Genomic DNA, 22820 nt, shown 5'->3' with positions numbered 1-22820 from the left:
TAGAGGTTTGTTGAGCTGGGGCATTAAAAAAACATCCAGCAGCACCGGAGCTGCGACTGTAACGTGTTTGGACGAGCCGAGGACTCCTCCCTTTTTATCAGTTTTTTTTTATATATAGCCCATATTTTATAAGTTTTAGTTTTCATAAATAGGCGTTTTTTTTTCTGGATAATGTTGCTCTAAATCAACAGACACGCCAGGACAGCGTCAACACAAGGTAAGTTGACCGCGGTGAAGTTAGTTTTAGTTTGGATGTTCGGCAGAGATTCGCTCCCGATCCAGCAGCGTCGCTTTAAACTGCTGTTGGCACTTCAGGGCGCGAGCTCTCATCCGCATCGCAGGGTTTTCACTCAGGGACCATCAACAAATGACTTTGACACTAGGTCAATGTTATTTTAAATATTTCGACAGCTTCCAGGTTATGTGACCTAATGACTCAAAATCAGTGCTGGATCATATTACTACACTGGCTGGTCAGGACACGCCTCTTGTCATTGCATTTTAATAGTCCTCATATTTCAAATAAGCATTTTTGATTAATAGCTTCCAGGTCATGTGACCCACAGAGTCAAAATCAGGGCTAAATCATATTACTACATTGGCTGGTATGGACACACCTCTTTTTATTGCATTTTAATACTTGTTATATTTTCTATAAATATCTTTATGGAAAAACCTGCATCTTTCTTCAATAGCTTCCAGGTATGTGTGTCCCAGACAGTCAAAATCAGTGCTGGATCAAAAGCAGCAGTCGAAAGCGACAACATGCATGATACATGTGACACAACAAAATTGTGTTTCATATAGCTGTCAGATCCCTTAAACTAGATATGGAGGTGGTTGGGTTCATATTGTGAGTTGAGATGCATTACACAGTTTGAAGACTGTCCAAAAAACAAAGTTAAAATAAACAGATTAAAAAGTTGGAGGAGGAGGAAAAAAGTTTAGAAGGTGCAATAAACAAAGCCAAATGTGGAGATGACCTCCTTTTCCAAAATCCAATTTCTAGAATTACTTCTAGAATTACAGAGATGACGTTAAAATACCAGCTGAAGCGAGAGTGTATGGTGACCACCGGCAGGCACAATCTACCTTAAATAAGCGTTGAATCAGTTCAGTATTGTGGTTGTCCGGATCACTGAATAGCTTGAAATCCTAATATGAAATTGTCTCAAGGTATAGTTTGTTGATGAATTACATGCTACAGAGCAATACAATTCATACTCAGATGTACACTTGTGGATAGAGCAAAGTGGATTGGTCCAGACATGGGTTTCTGATTTCTACTTGATCATTAGTTCAAGGTTCAAGTTGATATTAATGTTTGTTTTTTAAAGATCTTTTTTTTTTTTTTTTTTTCTCGCATTTTTGCCTTTTATTAGATAGGACAGGACATTGGGGCTGTTGTTAATGTAGGTAACACTGATGTGAGTTTAAATCCACGCACTTGCCTGGCATGCATAAGTGCAGCGGATGTAGTAGCAGGAGGTGTAAGCCCAATGCCATTTGAGGAGGTAGGGCCACAAGAGGTGGACATCTCAGTATATGTGCAAGAGGCTACTGTTGGACAGCTGTTAGCTGGGAGTCCACATTTCCATTTGAGTTTAGCAGTCCCCCATTTGAATGAGTAACAGTTAGCCCAGGTGAAGAATCTGCTAAATGAGAATGCAGATGTGTTTGCTAGCAGTGACGGTGAGCTGGGAGGCACTGACATAATACAACACGAAATCCCTCATCTAGAGTACACACCATTTAAGCAACGCTATCGAAGGCTACCTCCAAGTCAGTATGACGAGGTTAAGGCACATATAAAGCAGCTTTTGCAGGAAGGGGTTATAAGGGAGAGTTCCAGTACAAACTCCTCGCCTTTGGTGATTGTGTGCAAGACCATTTGCCAGAAGTAGTTTTTGCCTACAATACATCCGAGCTCCTCAGAACTGGCTACACAACCTACTCCCTGATGTTTGGTAGGTCCCCCAATTTGCCTATGGATATCTTGTTGGGGGTGGGAAATGAAAAGTTGGATGGAACGATGGAGGACTGGATCCAGAAGCACCAGAGAGAGTTGGAAGCGGCTCATGGTAATGCATGTAGAAAATTGGTGTTGTAAGCAGAGGCCCGTAAACGAAGCCAGCGTTAATTGTCTGCTAGTGCAGCTGAACAGCTGGAACTGGAAGTTCAAGCAGGCCCAGGAGAAATGGAACGGAGTCTTGGGGAGGATTCAGAGTCCGACGCAGGGTAGGAAGTGGACTCTGAGTCGACCGGGGATGAGCGGGCTCCTTCTCCAGTTGTGCGGCGATCAGCTCGAAGTACAGCTGGCGTGCATTCCAACCCATACTATCAACCACGCTCTGCAATCCCAAGGCGAGGGGAAAGGGCTGGAGCTCAGGTAGGGGTTCAATTGAAAAGTGTATGGTTAGGCACTCTTAGAGATACCCTTTGTGATGCAGGGTGTGGTTAACCTCCAATCGCATGAAACAAGGAACCACAGAGAAACCCGCTAGATTTGTGGTTGCATTTGCAACTATTTCCAGTTTAATCTGTCTGCTGCATGCACAAAGAGCCGTGGGTATTAGCTATTTCTGTTTTTGTACTGTTTACCTAATCATTTTCAGAATTTTTTAGTTGAGCTGATTTCTCACAATTTGCATTGAGGTTTCACCCAAGAATGAAGGACATTGTGGAACTGGCTTGTTTACTGGTTGTAAATTTTCAGCAGGGAAAGCAAAGCAGATTCAGCAGGAAGCTGATTCTGTTATTTCTCTTGCTATGAAGATATTTGTCAGAGGTGGAAGTGAAAAAAAAAGAGATGAGAGATTCTCTCCCTGCTGCTGTGGCTGGTTTGATTTTGACATGTTTTGATTTATTTCTCTGGGAGGATATGATGTCTTGCCAGTGACCATACATCTCTTGAATTTTGGCGAAATACATGAATCTACAGTCAACAGAGCACAGTGCAATGTATAAGCCAGATTTTATCAGCCTGACCTTACCAGACTTAAAAGTTGATACAGAGTTTCTTTCAGTATTGGTCATGCTCATGAAAATGTGTTTTCTGTTTGGGATGGGTGCAACGAACACATCACTGAGCAGATCACATATACCCATAGGGTTCCCACAGTCATAAAATTCCTGTATAAATTATGAAATTATAAAAAAAGTTTTGAATATAAATTATTCAGTCTGTTGTTTACATTGTGTAAATAAAATGCACCAAACACATGTAATGTCATGCAAAAATATGGCCATTGTATTACTAATGTAAAATTTAGTGCTGTGCTGTATGGCCATTGAAACATCACTCATCACATTAGAAATATACCAGAGGGGCATTTTGTCATCACAGAGGCTGCTAATGTCTAACATGTGAGTAGTTAGCAAGCTCGAGCAGTTTTCCTGGGAAGTGTGTGTTTATTAATGTATGCAGGGCTCTTGCAACATGATTGAGGTGCTTGGATTACTTGACTTTGGTACTCTGAAATTGAAGTACTGGAATATATTGAAAATCAAAATTCATATCTTACTATCTTGAAAATTTTTTAATTTGGTCCTCGACAAAATAATTTCAAGAAAATTGAGAGAACCAATAGATAAATTATTTTATGAAGCAACTGAAAAATTGTTTAAAATTAGAAAAAAAAAACAGTTATGTAGTATAAAGTTCAGTTTTGGCCGTGGTAGCATGTGTTTGTTCCCATTTATGAATTTGCCCAAATCTTTTGCAACAGATGGTTGTGAAGAAAAAAATGTCATTCTGCCTTGAAAAAGGTACTTAAAACGTCCTTGAATTTGACTTGAATTTGACTTGCCTTGTCTGTATGAACCCTGTGTAGGACTAATGTAAGGCTATATAGGCCTTCCCATTTTAATCTACTTAAAGATAGTCATAGAAATGGGGAAGCCATGATGAAAAGGTTTTGAAAATTCATTGATAAACTCTGTGTCTGCTCTGTACCTAACTATGTAAAGCCACCAGTTTTATCTCTTCATCACTCAAAGTTAACTTAAAAAATATCTTTTTTTCTTGAGTCATGTAAAATAAATGGCACCCACAGACAAAGACAATGTGAGAATTAGCTTAATAATATCCAGCAGGGACTGACTATTTTGGGACACAGCTGTTGACTTAGCTGCTATCAACACTTCCTGATTGTAGGCTATGAAGGCTGCATCTTACTGGGGCAAGTAAACCGAAAGTTGGTCTGAGTCTCCAAGTTTGAGGATTGGGCAGACCGTCAAGGAAATGTGTCACTGGAGTTGTTGGGAATGGCAGAGATTCAGGAAGAGGCATGAAGCTGCCAGACCAAATATGGGAATACACACATGAACACACCTGCCTTTTCTCTCTGCGAAGCTGTAACCTTGGCTTTAGGTTCTTTCTGCAGAACTTACTTAGTAAAAACATTGACTTGATATCAAGTTGCAGTCAAATAAACAATGTTTAGCCACTTTTGTCCAGTTGTATTTTTGTTTTTGTGGCTTATCGGTTAATGTTCAGCGGCTCAGCTCAGTGTGGGAGAGGCATTATAGGACTGTAGAACCACAGTTATTTTTCTCCAGTCGGATTGTGTGGCAGCTTTAAATGTTGGTCATCATGGTATTAAAGCTTCTGCTCGGTTAGAGTCATTACATGTCTGCTGTTAGACTCATCATGAATCACTCTGGTTAAATCTAAACACCTCAAGTGTAAATGCGAATATTCTCTCCTTTATGCAACATTTTTATGTCTCCTCAAGCTTCTCTGTCGTCCTCTGTCTCTGTGTCTCATATAGTCTAAGCTGAAATACCCTGTGGAGAAAGTCGAGATAACCATACATAATCCTGTAACAGCTTAAACGTTTCCAAACCACAGTCAGACAGCAAGCACGTAGTATGGCAGTTTCATGGAAGTGATGATGAACTGGCAGCTGTTGGCAGCAGAGTGTGGGCATTTCCTTCCTCCATATTTGGAATAAGCAAAATTAGAGTCGCTCCTCCCCTGTGCTGTCTAACAGTAACTGAGGAATTTCACTAAAATGCAGGATACAGCCTTTACAACATGCAGTGATGATTGTTAGGAAGACAACATCACCCAAATTTATTCGTGCTGGTGGTCTCATTAAAATTAAAAACTAATGATTTAGGAGTCATCAGGCCATAAAAACATTTGCCTGAAGGATTTGCTGTGATGCACTTGATGATATAACAGTTTCTTCAAGTGTTCACTAATTTTAATGTAGACATACGTAAAGTTTTTTTCTGTGCCTCAAATGCAGATGTTTTTGAATCTCTTGTAAAGATATCTCTGGGTAACACTGACCCTTTGAAATGCAGAATGACACCTTTTGATAACATGGCTAAAAAAGTACTGAGCAACTTGTTAAGAGATGTCCCACATATTGCAAGAAATTAGGAAAAGGTGACATGAAAATGACTTGAAAATATGTTTCAAAAGAAAGACAGGAGGAGATATTATGACAGGGTAATGGTAATTTAAATAATAGAGAAAATGTCCAGAAAACTGTATTTGTACATACTGTTTATTATATAATAATAATAATAATAATAAGAGAAGAAGAAGAAGAAGAAGAAGAAGAAAAAATGATGATGATAATAATAATAATAACAACTATAACTATAATAAACTAACTTTATCTATATATTTATGTTTTTTGTTGTGTTACCCTTTTTTCTTTTCCTGTTTTTTTTTCAATTTTTTTTTCAGGTAATTTTCTTGTAACTAGGGACCTCTGTCTGTGTTTTTGAAAGAAATCAACCACTTTGTTCAGGTTTCAAAGGGTTAAACCTCTGTAACCAACACAAAGTACATGTGACTGTTACACACACAAAACACCATTTTTGTCAGCTCTCACTAACACAATTTATAATGAGGATTGCCTGATGATGTTTGTTTTAACTTCTAATACTGAGTTATTTCATTTTTCTTGTCACAGATGGATTTGCGGTTACTTTTAATAGCTACGTTATCAGCGATCCTTGGTGGCAGCTGGGCACAGCAAGGTAAGAAACAGGAAATATCATGATTCTATTTTTTAACTGTTAAATATTAGTTCACCCACAGCGTAAAATGTTTAACAAAGACCCCAGTGCAATACAGTCACCTTCATATTCATCTTTATGCTTAATGCATGTGTTGATTATCATGGTTTTGAGTAGACAGTCATGCTCTGTACTTCGTGCCATATATCGCCCTCTTATAGTTTCCCCCATTAATGTCCTTAGTGGAATTTCAAAATTACCTTCACAGCAAAGTTCTAGCTGACCTTCGAAAATATCAGTTGGAATTTTTCATATCAGTCAAAATATGAGGCTACAGCACCTGTTTTTCATAAACTACTATTTTTTACGATGTAGTCAGAAGGGGTTTCTTGTTTTTTGATTTTTCCATGAAAACACATACACAGATTATCTGGACTCTTTTAATACAGATTTTAAAAAATCTGTATTAAAAGAGATGATTCATTGATTTTTCTTGCTCCAATTTGACATTGTACACAATATATAGAGGCATTTTATAATGTGTTTCTATGGGGTTTACAATGGGAATAAAATATCTGTTTAGGCTCCAAATCATCCACCCCTACTTAATATCACTAACTCTGCAAAATCCATCGTCATAGAACAAGAATTCTCATAATTTCTCCCTAACAGCACATTGGAAAATCTATTTTATAATTTATTCTTACTTCAGTCTATCTGTGATTATTAAGTGCATGAATTTTTTGAACATGCTATCATGGGAACCTTTATTTCCACCACGGTTTATAGGAAAAGTGATAAAATGACTAACCCTATGCAACTAACTATTAAAGAAAGAAATGGCTGTATCTCAAAAACTATGAGGATCTATATCACATTTTGGTACACTGGACTCAGAACAACTTGAATTTCAATAATTTGTTATTTGTTTCAGTGTATTATAATATTAAGCATATAAAATTAGTGCTAAAGCTATTTTTGTGATTTTTTTCAAATTTTTTTTCTATTAATGCATGATAAATGTCAGACATTGAACATTTTGATTTTGACATGTGTAGCCACATGTTTTGATACTTAACACAGAAAATTCCATGTTTCTATCTATAACAGAAATATATGTAAGCTTTTACTTAACATACTAAATATAGTATACGGACGCACAAAGCAGTACAGCTGTGCTTACCCGTTTTACCCAATCCCCTCCTGACATTTTGCATTTCTTCATTCATCGTTTATGACTCTGTGGGCCCAGTTGGTTTGTGGGAAGCTTTTTTTTTAATTATTTCTTTTTTACAAGGTGAAGTCATCACTTGGTGGGCTGCCTGGAGCTTCTCGCAGCACGACTCAGTTTTCTGAACTGGGATGGGGTTGTGTCTCACAGCCAAAAAACAAAGCTGGTTTGAGTTAGTGAACTAATGGAAAATCTGTTTTGTCATCTTGGCTGAAAGGAACTTGTGTTGTCTCTTTCAGAGGGAAGCATATGCATCAAGGCGAACGCACAATCGTGTGGGGAATGCATCCAGGTCGCTGAGTCGTGTGGATGGTGCTCAGATGAAGTGAGTTAAGTCACTAAAACTGCCACCAAAGTGTTTTGTCATAGGACTGAAAAGTTATCTGGAAGACTCTCAAGCTGTGGGAGTGGCATGTTCAGAGTTTGTGGCTGCATTGCACAATGGTTGAATGGCACAGAAACGGCTAACAGACGCAGCTGGAAGTCATCAGTGCGTGCATTGAGTAATACAATTTAAACATAACGAATAAACTCTAATAGTTACCTTTGACAATTCCAACATTTCAAGTCTGTGTACACCATCCCTAAGTCATAATCTGATCTATTTTAAACGACCAACTCAATCAAAAGATAATATGATTAAAAAATGTCATTACAATGTTTTTAAGATGCTTATTTGAAATTTTGAAAAGGAAGCAAAGTTAAAAAAAACTTTTGTTTTTGTGTTCCTTATTTCCTAACATTAATTTTTGCATCTATAGTATTGATACAAATAGATGCATCTATAGATAAGCATGCACATAAACTGTACTTATCCTATAAATGCAAGCCCAAACAACTGAAGAGTTGTACTAGAGAGTAAAGAGATTCACATAAACCACAACTCCATTAAGTTAATCCATTCACTTTAAACATGAGTCCTGCTGCTTCTTGTCTCACAGTGGAAACTCGGGCTAAATAATCATCTTAAATAGACATTTTCTGTCCTCAAGGCAAGACTCTACCTGCAGACCACACTACAGGAAAATACTGATTTGGTGGCAACAATGTGCAGGACAGACAAAAAGCAAATGTTATAGAATTATAATGTTTTCTATAGAGTCTGTCAGATGTGCTGAAAATGCTTTGGACGTATTTCCTAGTGGTAACTTCTACAATAAATAAAATGGTGAACAGCATGTTTTAAAGGTTCTTCAGTTTCACCCTGCAAGACTTGGAACGCGAGATTAGCGTCAATCAGCAGAACTACATTTGATACTACATTTGTCATATTTTTACTGCAATATAAGAGTAGGAGACCTTTGCTCTGATAATATGATGACTTTAAACATGAATTAATCGGTGTTAGAAACCAAAAAGTTCGCCATAAATAAGGGTTTGGATTGGTATACTGAAATTCTATAGCTGCATTACAAATACCCCTTTTCCACCAAATTAGCTCTGGTCCTTAAACCGCTGCTGTTCAGGATTCTTGAACCTTGGTTCTATCCAGCGAACCAGTTTTGTGAAGACTCATTGTAATTAAGGATGTGTCATGATCGGAGGGTCTTGCACAATGTGCAACAGAAGTAAACTGTTGTAGCAAAATTGCATGTTACAATAATTATCGCAAATTTCTGTTGCTATTACAGATATTTGATTTAAACAAACAGGCATGAACCAACTATTATTGCGACCACTGCATGTTTTTTTTAACTGACGATTTCTCTCTTGACTTTGTTCTCCATCCTCACTACAACCTGTTAGATATGACACGCCCACTGATGTGGTCACATGTTTTGGGGGGTTTATTTTTGGTTGAAAAAATAAATCCCCCAGAATTTTTTAAAAGCTGTTTTACAGTTTGGTAACTAAAGTTTTTGAGGTTATTGGACTGCTGCTGTAAAATGTGCAGCAAACACCTCAGCCTACTTAGTCATGTCCCCATCACTAATGATTTTTGATCGAGAGTTGTTTATCTAAAACCAACCTGTATTGGACCCTAAATATCAGCAATAGCTAAAAACACACCAAGGTGAGTTCTCTTGAACAGAGTCTCTCTAAGTTTGGTATTTTTGTCAGTTTGGCACATGTCAATACAGAGCTGCATTCCTGTTAAATGTTGTCTGTACTTTTTTCTGCCAGACTGCTGACTGATATCCACCCGAGCTTATGAAATCACAGCATAACTGCAGTGTTTTCACCAGATGAGGTGAAATATATATAGGTCACCCTGAAGTACATTTGGTTTAATATTTTGTACTCAGAGGGCATTTGATGTTCATAATCAATCCCAAAATCACAGGGAAGGTCACCACTGAAGGACAACTCTGCCATCACTAAAATAGCTCTATAGAGAAAGTGCTTTGCGCCTTTTCAATCAGATTTCATGTTGTGAAAAACCATGAATGGTGTGTATGCTGGCCTCTGCAACATAACCCCCATTTCTCGTATTCGCCCTGCAAACTCGATGTTCTGCAGAAGAACAGGAGTTTTTGTTTGTCTGTGTTTTATTTGAATATTTTTTATGTGATGTATACAGCGAGATGCGCAGGAGGGAAAGGCCTCTGTGGGTCATGTGGTTTTGAAAGAATTAGGTCAAAGCACAATTTTTGTTTTGACTAAGCTCAATGTTTCAAGAACTCCTCCGCTATGCCTTGTGGGACATCATGTGCATTCAATCGATATTCTCAGTCATCTGTTTATGCTTGTGTCCTGCTGTCAAAGAAGAATGGCTTTAAAAAACAGACAGTTAAGGGGAAAGGGATTGATTTCAGAGGCCACATTTATTGTTTACTCTCGGATCCTGAAAATGGTATCTGCAGCATTCATACACCAGATATTAGTGAGTTTATTGGTTCATATATCACAAATGCATAACAAACTGTTACTTTTTTTCTTTTCCGGATGTTTCTGCACATACATCACCTGTAAAATTACTTTTCAGTTTTTCCACTTTGGAATTTGTATTTGAGGTGAAAATGTTTTTTTATGACCTCACTACTACACTGCTGTCTCTGTGCTTTAACCAGTATTTTAGTGTGGTTGATGAAAAAAATAAACTAACAATAAAAAAATCTGTTAAACTGTGATGTGCAATACTTGAAAGAACATTTTATATGTTATGCCACCGATTAGATCTCCTCAGTGTCTTCAAGCCCATGGAGCAAGATGAGAAATGAGTGTGATATGTGGTTCAAATTTCATTGAGAATTATCATCACAAAAACTTGTCGTGCTATTTTGCAGAACTTCCTCACTGTGGGTGAGTCCAAGTCGGCGCGCTGTGATGATCTGGAGTCCCTGAAGAAGAGAAAATGTGCTGTGAACAAAAATTTGAGAACCCACGAGGAAAAATTGACATCAACAAAAACGAGCCCGTCACCAACCGCAACAAGGAAGTGCCAGACCAGATCACCCAGATCCAGCCCCAGAAACTCACTCTGACACTCAGATCTGGTAAGCATTCAACTTCTGAAGCCAAATCTTTGAATGTGTTGCCTGAGCAGGAAAGATAGTCTGATTAAACATTTGCCATGTGAGGGACAATTCCAGAAGTTGTGTTTTATATGTAATATGTTGCTGTTGCTGTTGGCGTGGTTAGCACTGTTGCCTCACAGCAAGAGGGTCCCTGGTTCAAAACCTGGTTGGAAAGGGGTTCGGTCCGTGGGTCCCTTCTGTGCAGAGTTTGCATGTTGTCCCTGTATTTGCGTGGGAACTCTCTGGGGTCTCTGGCAACCTCCCACAGTCCAAAGACAAGCAGGTTGATCAGGTTGATTGGTGACTCTAATTTGCCCTTAGGTGTGACTATGAGCGTGACTGGTTGTCTGTCTATATGTGTCGGCCCTGCGATAGTCTGGTGACCTGTCCATGGTGTACCCCGCCTTTCCGCCCGATGATAGCTGGGATTGGCTCCAGCCCCCCCGCAGCACTTACGAGGACAAGCACTTACGAAAAATGAATGAATGAATGTTTGCTGTTGTCATAATTAATTTCCAGTAAGAAACTCTGATTTCTTTTCCTTAAGGTGGCCCCAGACTTTTTGACCTGAAATTCAAGCGTGCTGAGGACTACCCCATCGACCTGTATTACCTTATGGACCTCTCCTTCTCCATGAAAGATAATTTGGAAAACGTCAAGAACCTTGGCACTGACCTTATGCAGGAAATGCAGAAGATTACCTCGGATTTTAGGATTGGTAAAAAGAAAACATCAATAATAATCATCTAAAGGACTGTAGTGTTAAAAAATATTAGTGCAATCCTGAGTAAAATACTTTCTCCTTTTAGGTTTAGGCTTAATTGTAGAGGAGCCTTACATCAGCACCACGCCAGCCAGGCTCAGCAACCCCTGCACAGGGAACCAGAACTGTACCAGCCCCTTCAGCTATAAGAATGTATTGAAGCTCACAGACAAGGGCGACGAGTTCAATCGGTTGGTCAGTCAGCAGCAGATCTCAGGAAACCTGGACTCTCCAGAGGGGGGCTTCGATGCCATCATGCAGGTGGCGGTCTGTGAGGTGAGAAGACGCGTCCCTGTAGTGTCAGCAATTTGGAAATGTAGACTTGTTTTGCCGTGATACTGTATCTAGGCAATAGTGTCAGATAACTGAGATAACTAACTCTTTGTGTTGGTCTGCCCAGGAGCAAATCGGCTGGAGGAGCGTGACTCGGCTGCTGGTGTTTTCCACCGATGCTGGTTTCCACTTCGCTGGAGATGGCGAACTGGGCAGCATCATCCTGCCAAACGATGGGAAGTGTCACCTGGAGAACAACAAGTACACCATGAGCCACTACTATGTAAATCGTCATTTATTAAATATGCATAATGTATCCAGGGGAGCTAACTGAGCATGTGGAGAAGGGTCGAGATGCAGTCTCTCACACTCACCTCACTATCCATAACACTCACCTCGCCTCTCGTCTCCTGAGACTCTGCCAAAAAATTGCATGTGAACACACCGCAAAGACTATAACTGAAGGCTAAACAGCACATTTGTTCTGCGCCTATATGAGAAGAAATTATTCTCCATACCAGCAGGCAGCTGTAGTCTGTATCCATCACTCAAAAAGGGAAACAGGAAGACCAACACAAACAGTTTTAACCTGTGTCTGCTAAACAGCTCAATGGCAAAAATAACAGTCTTACCTTTTTATAGCAAGTTTGTTTCAGCCTTATTGTGATTTCATTTATCAACCTACCCTAACACAGTTTCAACACGCTGAATCAGCTGAAAAAAAAAGCTGACGAAGGCTGACATGGGCCATGATGCAGGACACACCACAAAGACTAAGGCAGGAGACGTTCACTGACGGCCCTACATTGACCGACGGCGGACTGCCTCAACCCTGACCATTACGTGTCCGCAGCCTCAGCTCGGTCTTCTAGAGCGAGCATGCTAAGATCTAAGATTTAACTCATTGTTAGAGTTTCTTATTGATGTTAACCCACATTTGTCCACAGAGTCTGGGATTTGAAATGCTAGCTGAATGTCCCTCTCCTCATACGTTTGTGTTTTTTTCTGTGTCGATGAATCCTTTGATAGGACTACCCCTCCATTGCCCATTTGGTTCAGAAACTGAGTGACCACAACATCCAGACAATCTTTGCTGTCACTGAGGAATTCCAGCCTGTTTACAAGGTAAACTTTGTGTTTGCTGTACATCGTCTCTTCATGTATTTCGGCAGTAAAATGCACGTTTAATATTTGTTCACTCTGCTCTGACTTACAACACTTTTGTCTTTTTCAGGAGCTAAAAAAAATCTCATCCCCAAATCAGCTGTTGGCACGCTGTCCTCTAACTCCAGCAACGTGATCAAACTCATTATTGATGCTTACAATGTGAGTCAAACTGCACCGCCTTCACATCACATCTGACTGTCCCTGAAATTAACAGATAACTTGTGATTCTGATTCGATTGCTCTTGAATATTTTGTGATGTAGCATATTATTGCACACAATTTTTCCATTCATTCTGTGAGGAAAATAGTTTTTTTCCTCACCATAAAAAGATTTTCAGGCTAAATGAAAATTACAAAGAGTCACCATAAATGGTCATGTACTTGTACGTGTTCTGTGAAGACAAAAGATAACACTGAAGTCACTACTGCTGTGGTTACTTCTCCCTGATGTGAAATACTATTCACACATTCAGGTTACATGAATGCTGTCTATGTTACTAAATGACTCAGAGTTGACAATTGTGCCTTTGTTCTGCACTACTTTACATACATATTACTGAGACCAGGCACTATAAAATCTCTTGTAAAGTAGCAGCTGGGTTTTTGCATTTAAATAGCTTGTATGCATAGGTTGTGATTGTCCCACTAGAGCCAATGCTGATTGATCAATCTTTCTTGTTTGGACAGTCTTTGTCATCTGAGGTCATTTTGGAAAACGGCCGACTTCCAGAGGGAGTTTCCATCACATATAAGTCAATCTGTAAGAACGGCGTGGAGGGGACAGGAGAGAACGGCAGGAAGTGCTCCAACATCTCCATCGGAGACGAGGAGGTAGATTTGATGCTTTTTGCTGGTGTGAAAATGATGCAACTAAAAAATGACTTCTGGAACATTTCGACTAAGCACAATGATGCAGCATGACACCTCAGCTAAAGTTATGCAAGTGTTCAGTTCGTGACAGCAGGGTTACTTTATAGCCTTGCTTTGCTTTTTCTGTGCTGTGAGGGTGGATACAATTGTGTCCTTGTTGCTACATAAGTATCTCCTACTGGTTTGGGGTATTGGTTATTCCAAATTGAGGAAAAAAATTGGGAAAAATGCATGCATCGAGAAAAAATCACGACAAAACAAATAATTAATGAGAAACACATCAACTAATGCCATAGGTCATGTCTGAAATTTGGAACGATAAGCTTCAAGGCATCCTCCTTAAAAGTTTTAATGACCCTATAAACTTTCTTCTGGCTTCCAGGTGCTTTTCGAGATTTCCATTGAATCCCAGAAGTGTCCATCACATGGCAAGCCTGAGATCATAAAAATTAAACCACTGGGCTTCACAGAGGAGGTGGAGGTAGTCTTGAACTTCATCTGCGACTGTCAGTGCGCCGCAGAAGGAGAGCCCAGAGTGAGAAGTGCGATGAGGGCAACGGGACCTTCGAGTGTGGAGCCTGCAAGTGAGCGTTCAGCCAAAAAGATTTGCTAAATCAGTGCTGTTGTATTGTGTACCACAGAGTCTTAAAAGTCTTTAGATTTTCTGTTTCTAAACACAACTGTACATCTTGAAGTAGAAAAAGGAACTGCTTATTAGAAAATATTCGGTGGTGATAAATTGAATGGAAAACAGTTAGACTTTGGGCTTCTGTGATACATGGTTCAGTCAGTGAAGAGGGAGAAATGTGTTTGTTTTTTTTTAACTTTTTCCACTCAAATAATCTCATTAATTCAGACATTCCAACATTAACTATGTTTTTTTTCATGTTTTTGAATTTTAGTCATGAAATGTTCAACTTTGCTTAACCTCTTATTTCCTGTTTCAGGTGTAACGAGGGACGCATCGGGCGTCTCTGCGAGTGCAGCAAAGACGAAGTGCGGACAGAGGGATTGATGCTAACTGCCGAAAAGACAACGGCACTGATATCTGCAGTAACAATGGTGATTGTGTCTGCGGCACCTGTCAATGCAAGAAACGGGAGAATCCTGCAGAGATCTACAGCGGCAAATACTGCGAGTGTGACAACTTCAACTGTGACCGCTCAAACAACAAGCTGTGCGGAGGTGAGGATTGGAGAAATTAAATCATTTGAAAGACTGACACCTCTTTTATTGTATCTGTGGTAACCCTATCTTGTACTTTACCAGGACACGGGCGCTGTGAGTGCAGGAAGTGCATCTGTGATGCCAACTACACAGGCAGTGCCTGCGACTGCTCCCTGGAGACTTCCACCTGCCTCGCCAAGAACGGGCAGATTTGTAACGGTCGCGGTACATGTGAATGTGGACTCTGCAAATGCACCGACCCCAAATTCCAGGGTCCAACTTGCGAGATCTGTCCCACCTGTCCTGGCGTCTGCACTGAGCACAAGTGAGTCTGAAGCTTGCATATCAGGCCAGAAATGTAAAATTCTACAGTTTTTAAATGTGAGGTTTCTGCTGGACACAGATATTAGGAAATAACATGTAAGTTTAGAGTTTTTTTTCCATATTTAGACTCGTTATTAATATTTTAGTTAAAAAAATGTGGGGGGATTTTACAGAAAGATGACTACTTTTTATGTAAATGTGTTCCTACTTGTTCCATATATTTACCACATAAAATCAGTGGTTTTGTGTTTTTTTTGATAATATTTTTTTGTTTTTTACCAGCATGAATATATTGAATCTTTTACAATAGACCTGTTTCTTTAAAGCAAGGCCACAGCTACTGTTGAGGACCCAGATGTCATGTCTCTGCATGACTATTTTTTTAACAGTCTGAGGGTAGTTTAAATTCCACAATTCACAATCTGTAGATACTGTATATTGTAGACAGCTCCCACTGTTTTTTAGACTCAATATAACTTAATATAATTAAATTTGATGACTTAAGGGCCAACAAATAGAAATGAAAATGATTCAGTGTTTCTCCATCACATTCTTATAAAAGCATTTATGCCTTACTGTTTTGACATTAGATTTACAGGTTATATCATTGAATACACTCTAAAAAATCCAAATAAATCAACAGTTGAAGAGACTTTAGTTTTGACATTATGACCTGATAATTTCTAAAATCTTGAATACACATTTGTCTCTGCTTTCTCTGTTTTATTCATTGTCCATACACATGTGGTTTGCTTAGATTGGCAGCTATTCACAGCTTTTTGGTCACAATGTCAGTTTTCTCTGCCTTCTACCAATGTGTGTCGGGACTATAATGACTAGAATACAGCACAGAAAGAAAATCAACCCTCCGTCCATGTCTTCACAGAGATTGCGTGCAGTGCCGAGCATTTGGGGAGGGTGAGAAGAAGGATACATGCGAGCGGGACTGCAGCTACTTCCAGCTGATCAAGGTGAGGGATCGCGACAAGCTGCCCCAGCCCACTGACCAGAGCTTCCCACTGACTCACTGCAAAGAGAGAGACGCCAACGACCGCTGGTTCTACTACACCTACGCCATCAGGAACAACGCCAAGGAGATCCACGTGGTGGATACGCCGGGTATGGTTAGACAGCTGCATTTTGCACAGATTAACATCCAGAATTAAAAATCAGATGGCATCATATTTATCTGATATGTTGAATATGATGCCGGCAATCTTTTCTGTAATAGCAGTTGTCTGAAAGATCTTGAGTTAAAGGTACCGTGTGGGGTTTTTGTAGTGATGCTATGGAGAGAAGTGTCCTCATTAGTGGGTGCCCTTTGTGATTGTGATACACAGTCTTGCCAGTGGTTTCATCTGCAGTAAACACAGCAGAGCATGAGCACAAGGCAAGGAAGAGGAGGACTGCTAGCAAATTAAAAGGGTTTAAACATTAAAACATTACATAATTTGGAATTTCAAAATATTGTATCTTCAAATGTTTTCGGTGAATACTCGATTCTGATTGGCTGAAGTCTGTCCATTGATTTTGATAATGGATGCCTATCAAGTGGTTCTAGAGAAACTGTCAACAGCTGTGTTAAATAAGCACACTGGCTACACACTGTCAGTCTGTATCTTAATGGGGTCACAGTAAAGGCCTCTGTTTAAAATCTAGTCATTATCTCGGCTCCAACACTGTGTGTAGTTCTTCATCCCCTGGACACCACAGGATGGAGAATGCAACACAAGTTGTAAGAAGTACACTGCCCCTCTGAACTTACTGATATGATATATTACATCAGTCAACATGTCAAATCCCAAATGCTGTTTGACTTGATACTTCAGGCTGTGACCGACAGTACACTTGTTCATTAAAATCTTGACATTAATTTGGGGAGTGTTGATTTGGCTGGATAGCTACCTAATTTTGTTGTTTAACATCTGGTCAGATTATATTCACTGTTTGTCAACCATATTCAACGTTATTGACTTTGAATCTTGCTTGCATAATGTTAGCTTTCTGGCTCATAGCCAAGCCAAAGTGATCAATGAGCTGAGTGGACTAGAAATATCTCCTGTTGCCATGTCATATCTAAGGTTCATCCTCTTTCCTGGAGCAGTGAACCATATTTCCATTGCATAAGAACCTTATGGGACTGTAATGATTGTTCCAGGTATTAGGTAAACCCTCAGGTGTTTGCAACATACAGCAGCAGCCTTTAAGAAGTGACTGTAGCAGCTATGCTTCTAGGAACATTTGCTTGGCTTTCTTGATAGTTTTATAGTACAATAATAAGGGTTCAGTGTGCTTGAAACAAACTAGTTTGTACGTGTTGTCCGACCACATCCAAAGGCTGAACTGTTGCTGTTCCAGATGTTGATCATAGCCTCCTCCTGGCTGCAGAAAGAGGGTTACAGACACAGACAGACAGTCAAGAAGTTCCATTTAAAGGTTCTGTGTGGGACATTCAGAGTGTAAATCTACCACTATTTGCTGTTAGGGCTGTCAAATGTTTATTTTTTTAATAGCAATTCATTGCTGAATTTCAGTAGTTTATCGCGATTAATCACATTTTTTATCACACATTTGCAATTCCATTATTTTGCGTTTAAAACAGTTTTGAAGTCCATAGTAAAAAGGTAAAGCAAGTCTTATCAGAGTATTTTAATTGGGAATCAAATTACAGCATTTGTGATGTTGTCTGCAGTCAGTTGCCAACCATTTAGCAAGCGCTCAGTTAAATTCCTTGATATAATTCATCCACAGGTCTGTGATGATTCACACACTCCAAAATAGTGATTTGCCATCTTTGGCGATGTAGTTGCTGGCTGACATCAGTCTGCTTCGCTGCACCTGTATGCTGAGCTCATAGGAGGCTGTTTTTATCATTCCAGATCCTCCTCTGCCAACTGAGATTTTCATGCGACGTAAGTAAAATTGCTGACTCTGATTTTGTCATTACACAGTGTCAATATGCCATTTTGGTTGCACAGACTTGTGTTTTCCTCTTAGTGGACATGTCTCCATAGACTTTCTTTGTCTCTACACAGAATGATAAATGCTATAGAGAAGTCCTGAGCAGTGATGTGTGCAAAAGATAGCAGACAAATAATCTTTTAGATGACAATAAAAAAAACACTACATTACTAACAAAATAAGAGTTGATGGATCAGATTTGTGTTATACCTTTTAAAATTGAAAATGTTTATACTGTATGTCCTGCTCCTTTATGTCACACACAACTGATGCTTTTTGACAATTTAAGGACCGCATCAATGTATTTCCATGTTTGATGAAAAATAACTACACACACTGTATATAACTTTACTCCTGACTAATCTATCTTAACTTGCACATGCATGTGTGAAGGTGGGTACCACAGTGACCAGTTGACTGTGCCGTCCATTATGAAAGAAACAGTTGACCTTAAACCTGTCATAACTTTTATTTAAACATAAATAACTTTTTGTAATATTTGCTGAAACTGTCACTATGTTCACACAGCTCTAAATGAGACAGAAAATCTGTGAAAAAAGGATACTCCTCTGCTTACTCTTTTGCCTTGTAGCACTTCCAGTGGCCATAAAAGATACGTCACTTGAGATGTGTCGCCAGCAAAATCATTGTTTCCCCATGGTACAGCATGCCCGTCGGGTGCGCCCCTCTTTTTGCTGAGTGACACATTTTTCTGGCAGTTTTTGGGTGTTCATAAAAGTGAAAATATTTTAAACTATTTCGCTAAAGGCAAGGAGTTGCACCGGTTGTCTCTGTCACTTTCCGCCACTCGCACACAAACCCGCTCTACAAGTGCTCCCAGCTGTTTTTCCATATGCATTTCTGAGGCATTTTTTGAGCGGTCGCGCTTGGCATTGCGCATCTCGGTATAATTGCCCCCTAACACAAGTGATCAAAAACAACCAATCAGAGCCGAGATGTCTCCAAAACAGCTGTTATTCATGTCAGGTACACTGCAAACTGCGAGCTTATAAACTAGGCAGCGCTGATCAATGTAAATCTAGATTCTGTATTGCCTATTTATTATCTGAAATGTTTTCAGAAACATTATTTAATGTACTGTTCAGTGAAAAAGTTTCCTCCGGGCTGGGGGTCAGTGTTTAATACTTCTGTCGACTGTTTCCAACATGGCAGCCAGGTCTCAAACTGTCTTATTTTACAGCAAAACAGTACACTAAATATATGTTGCTCCTCTCATTTTTCCCATATTTACTGTTAGAAATCAAACTGATTTGCTCAGGGTTCAAAGGTTTAAATACTTGTGAAAGGCTCCTGAAAGAAGCACAAGAAAACTGATGTCGCTCCAGGTTTCCAAGGGTTAACCTGTGGGTTTTTTTCCAGTGAAAGTTACATTAAAGTAGTTGTGACTGTGTGGAGAGTGTGTGTTGAAGTCTGGTCTTCGGTGGTGTGTTCGCAGGAAGTCCAACATCCAAGATTTAAGAGTGTGCTCTAAAAAAAAAACATTCACAAAACCATGTTAGAGGGAAAAGTTTGGTCATGTCTGGAGAAGACTCTTTAGTACTTCATGATCCGGAACATGTCAAAGCACCAGTAAGCCAGTAATTATATTTGAATGCAACATATTACCTCTCCTCTCTCCTGCAGTGATGGACTCCCTCTCACAGAATAACAGCGAGTTGGGCAGCATGGGCAACATGCTGAAGACCTTGGACCCCATCCTCATCACCATCATCGCCATGTCCGCACTGAGCGTCCACGGCGATCTGCTAACCTGTGTCTAGTTCCAACAGTGTCTTTCTTTTCTTCCAGTTTTTCTGTTGCCTTGTTTTTCTGCTGGTTTTTTTCTCATCGGCTGGCGGGTTCCTACACACAAAGGTGAGGAAAAATCCGGAAAACGCATTTTGTACTTTGTACTTCCAGATTGCGATTATACAACTGCAGATTTTTAGTTGTTGTAGTATACTGTCAAATATCACATTTTGTCGGTGTAGATCTTAAGATCGTCTTGCCTTGATGACAGTCGTACTGACGCAGACTAAAATATTTAAGTAAAGCAGTTTTACATTGTGGAGAGCTTTTGGGAGAAACGATTGAATTTCCGAATGTGTAGGAGCCCTGAATGCCTCATGTTCATGGCACACACAGTCCCAAACAGGTGGCTAACTGCAGCTGATCATACCGTCCAGTTGTTGCCTTAGACGTCCAATTCTCTTGAGCTAAAGTGGCCTGGAAATAGCACAAATTGATTTGAAAACTGGTAACACTGAGCCTTAGAAATACTTCACTTACTAAAACTGCTTTGTTGTGTTTTAGCTTTTGTAGCTACGTGTGTTGTGATACTGGTCACTTATTCATAGCACTGTGTTAGGATTGAGTCTTGAAAGCCAGAAATTTCACCATCTTGTCAGCCTCCAACAGGCGTTTTTAGTCCACTCAGTGATAATAAACAGGAATATTCTGCCTGAATGCTCAGATACTTTACTCACAGAGATTAAAAAGCCATTAAGCAGGTATTATGGTCTGAAATTGGCAAATTTTGCGCTACTATATATATTTTTTAAAAATAATCTGTGTTTATGATATTGAGTTATGAAAAGAGAGAAAGCCTCTTTTTAACATGCTTTCAGATGATGTTATAATTCTGAGAAGTACAATTTACAGAGATGTTTTTCATTCTCGAAAAAGCTTATATGCGTCTCTTTGAAACGTAACAGTTTTATTTACTTGGTATAATATCACCTTGTTTTTGTACTGTCACTGGTGTACGTGTCATTGTTTGGTTTTTTTCTTTTAATACTGCTTCTGTAATTTTTTGCTGTCTCAGATCCAGGAAAAAAAAAACAAGAGAGGAAGTACGGAAGTAAAAAAAAAATGGGAAAGCAGTGAGGCCTTACGTGACTAAAAGTATTGTTTGTACTTTGACTTTCTGGTCAGCACCCAGACTCATTCGTCTCTGTTGTCTCAGACTTCGATCATTGACTATTACATTCCAAAGAATTGGATCAAATAAATGTTTTAAGTAAAAGCCGCTCTGCTGTTTCTGTGAGGGAACACTTTTTTTTTTCCGAAGGGACAGTTTTCCTAAATCACAAAAACATACCGTTGTCCTGGAAGAGAATTTTGGGGTTTTTTTCTCAGGGTTTTTACTGAAACTACAACTTATTAAAATAGTCTTGTTGAAAACAGCATGTTCTTTGAAACACCCCAATTTTCTTTTGCCCTGAGAAATTGGGACATTTTGTCTATAAATAGCCATTGCTGTTAAATATTTTAAATGCAATTATTCAATACTGTGTGCGTCACAAATTGGAATTCAGTTCATCTCTGTTGTTTTTGGGGAAACAGGCAAATAAAACCCAAACGTATCCGTATGGCTGGATACCACCACGAGGTAACTTCATGTGTTGAGAAAGAGTGTGTGATACTGTTGAAAGCTCCAGATCGCCGATAGAGTTGGATTCATGTAACGTGTCTAAGAGCTTCTTTACTGCAGTGACACCTGTCTGCATGCTGTATCAGGCTGTGACCCCAGAGTGGCAGCATTGCCTCTCCAAACTTTCTTCAGAACAGCAGCATATTTTAGAGATGCAATCTAAATGCATTATATTTGTCACAGAAACTGTTTCCCTCCGCTTGGTGAATATGTTTTATGAGCTACATGAAAGCGCAGCATGAGCTAAGCTCTGCTCAGTCTGATCTCGTGTGAACTTCAGTGGTGTGGCTTCGGTTTAGGTGAGGTTTCCTGCCCAAGATTGGTGCCACTGAACCGCTTTCCCATGAGCTGCTGGGTTCAGTGTCTGCTGTGGGGCTTGTTTGCTGTTTCATTTCTGTGCTGCAAAGAGTTTAAGTGCAGCTTCTCTGACTTACTGGGTCGTACTGCAAACTGGCTGTGTAAAAGCCTTGAAAAAGGGCATGTTTATGAAGCAATACTTAAAAAAATAAAAAAGAAGCTGTTATTCAGACACCATGCCTGCATTTCCCTGTGATGTGTCCTGGTCATCAGAGGTCTGTGGCTGTGTTTGGTGTTTCCCATGAATGTGTGTGAAACTGATTCTGAAAATGAGTGCTTAGCAAACTCTCTGAGAGGACGGTCACAAGTATGCAGCAGGATGATTGTGTGCTGATGTAAAGAAACGGAGATGGTGACTCTCATGTGTCATTCGGCCAGCTGGCAGCATCAGCTGTTACATACTCATCACACATTTTACAGCAATATAGTGGCAATGGGGGAAGGTGCTTGTGTCTTTTTCAACATCCATGTCTAGTTTTGGACAACAGATGTTAACAAAAATGATTTGTGGTAATGTTACTATATCAAGGTGCTTTATTGATTACTTCCCATGTGGCTTTTCTTTGTTATCAGCTTTAGTTACTTTTCAGTGAAAACCATGTATCCCCAAATTTGGTGATTTTGAATTTTTGCGATAAGCTGAAGGATGAAAGTGTTCCCTTATGTTTTGAGAAAATTCTCCTACTTCTTGATCTCATAAGCTATTGGAAAACAACATTGTGGATCAGCTTGAAATTTCATTGCACAAAACTGAAAACAAGGCTGTTTTTTGACTCATGAAAAGTTGACTTTTTAGCAGGACAGTGACACTACAATATCTTAGTATATCTTTATAGA

The 22820-nt window shown here is 39.5% G+C and overlaps 1 pseudogene; it reads left to right on the top strand.

Annotated features, from left to right (window-relative positions):
* On the top strand, positions 1 to 21218 carry LOC121951371 (annotated as a pseudogene).
* Positions 21219 to 22820: the final 1602 nt, after the last annotated feature.

Source organism: Plectropomus leopardus, chromosome 12, assembly GCF_008729295.1.
Source record: "Plectropomus leopardus isolate mb chromosome 12, YSFRI_Pleo_2.0, whole genome shotgun sequence".
NCBI classification, from domain to species: Eukaryota; Metazoa; Chordata; class Actinopteri; order Perciformes; family Serranidae; genus Plectropomus; species Plectropomus leopardus.
The sequence above is the reverse complement of the archived record's forward strand: the minus strand, read 5'-3'. Positions and strand labels throughout refer to the sequence as shown.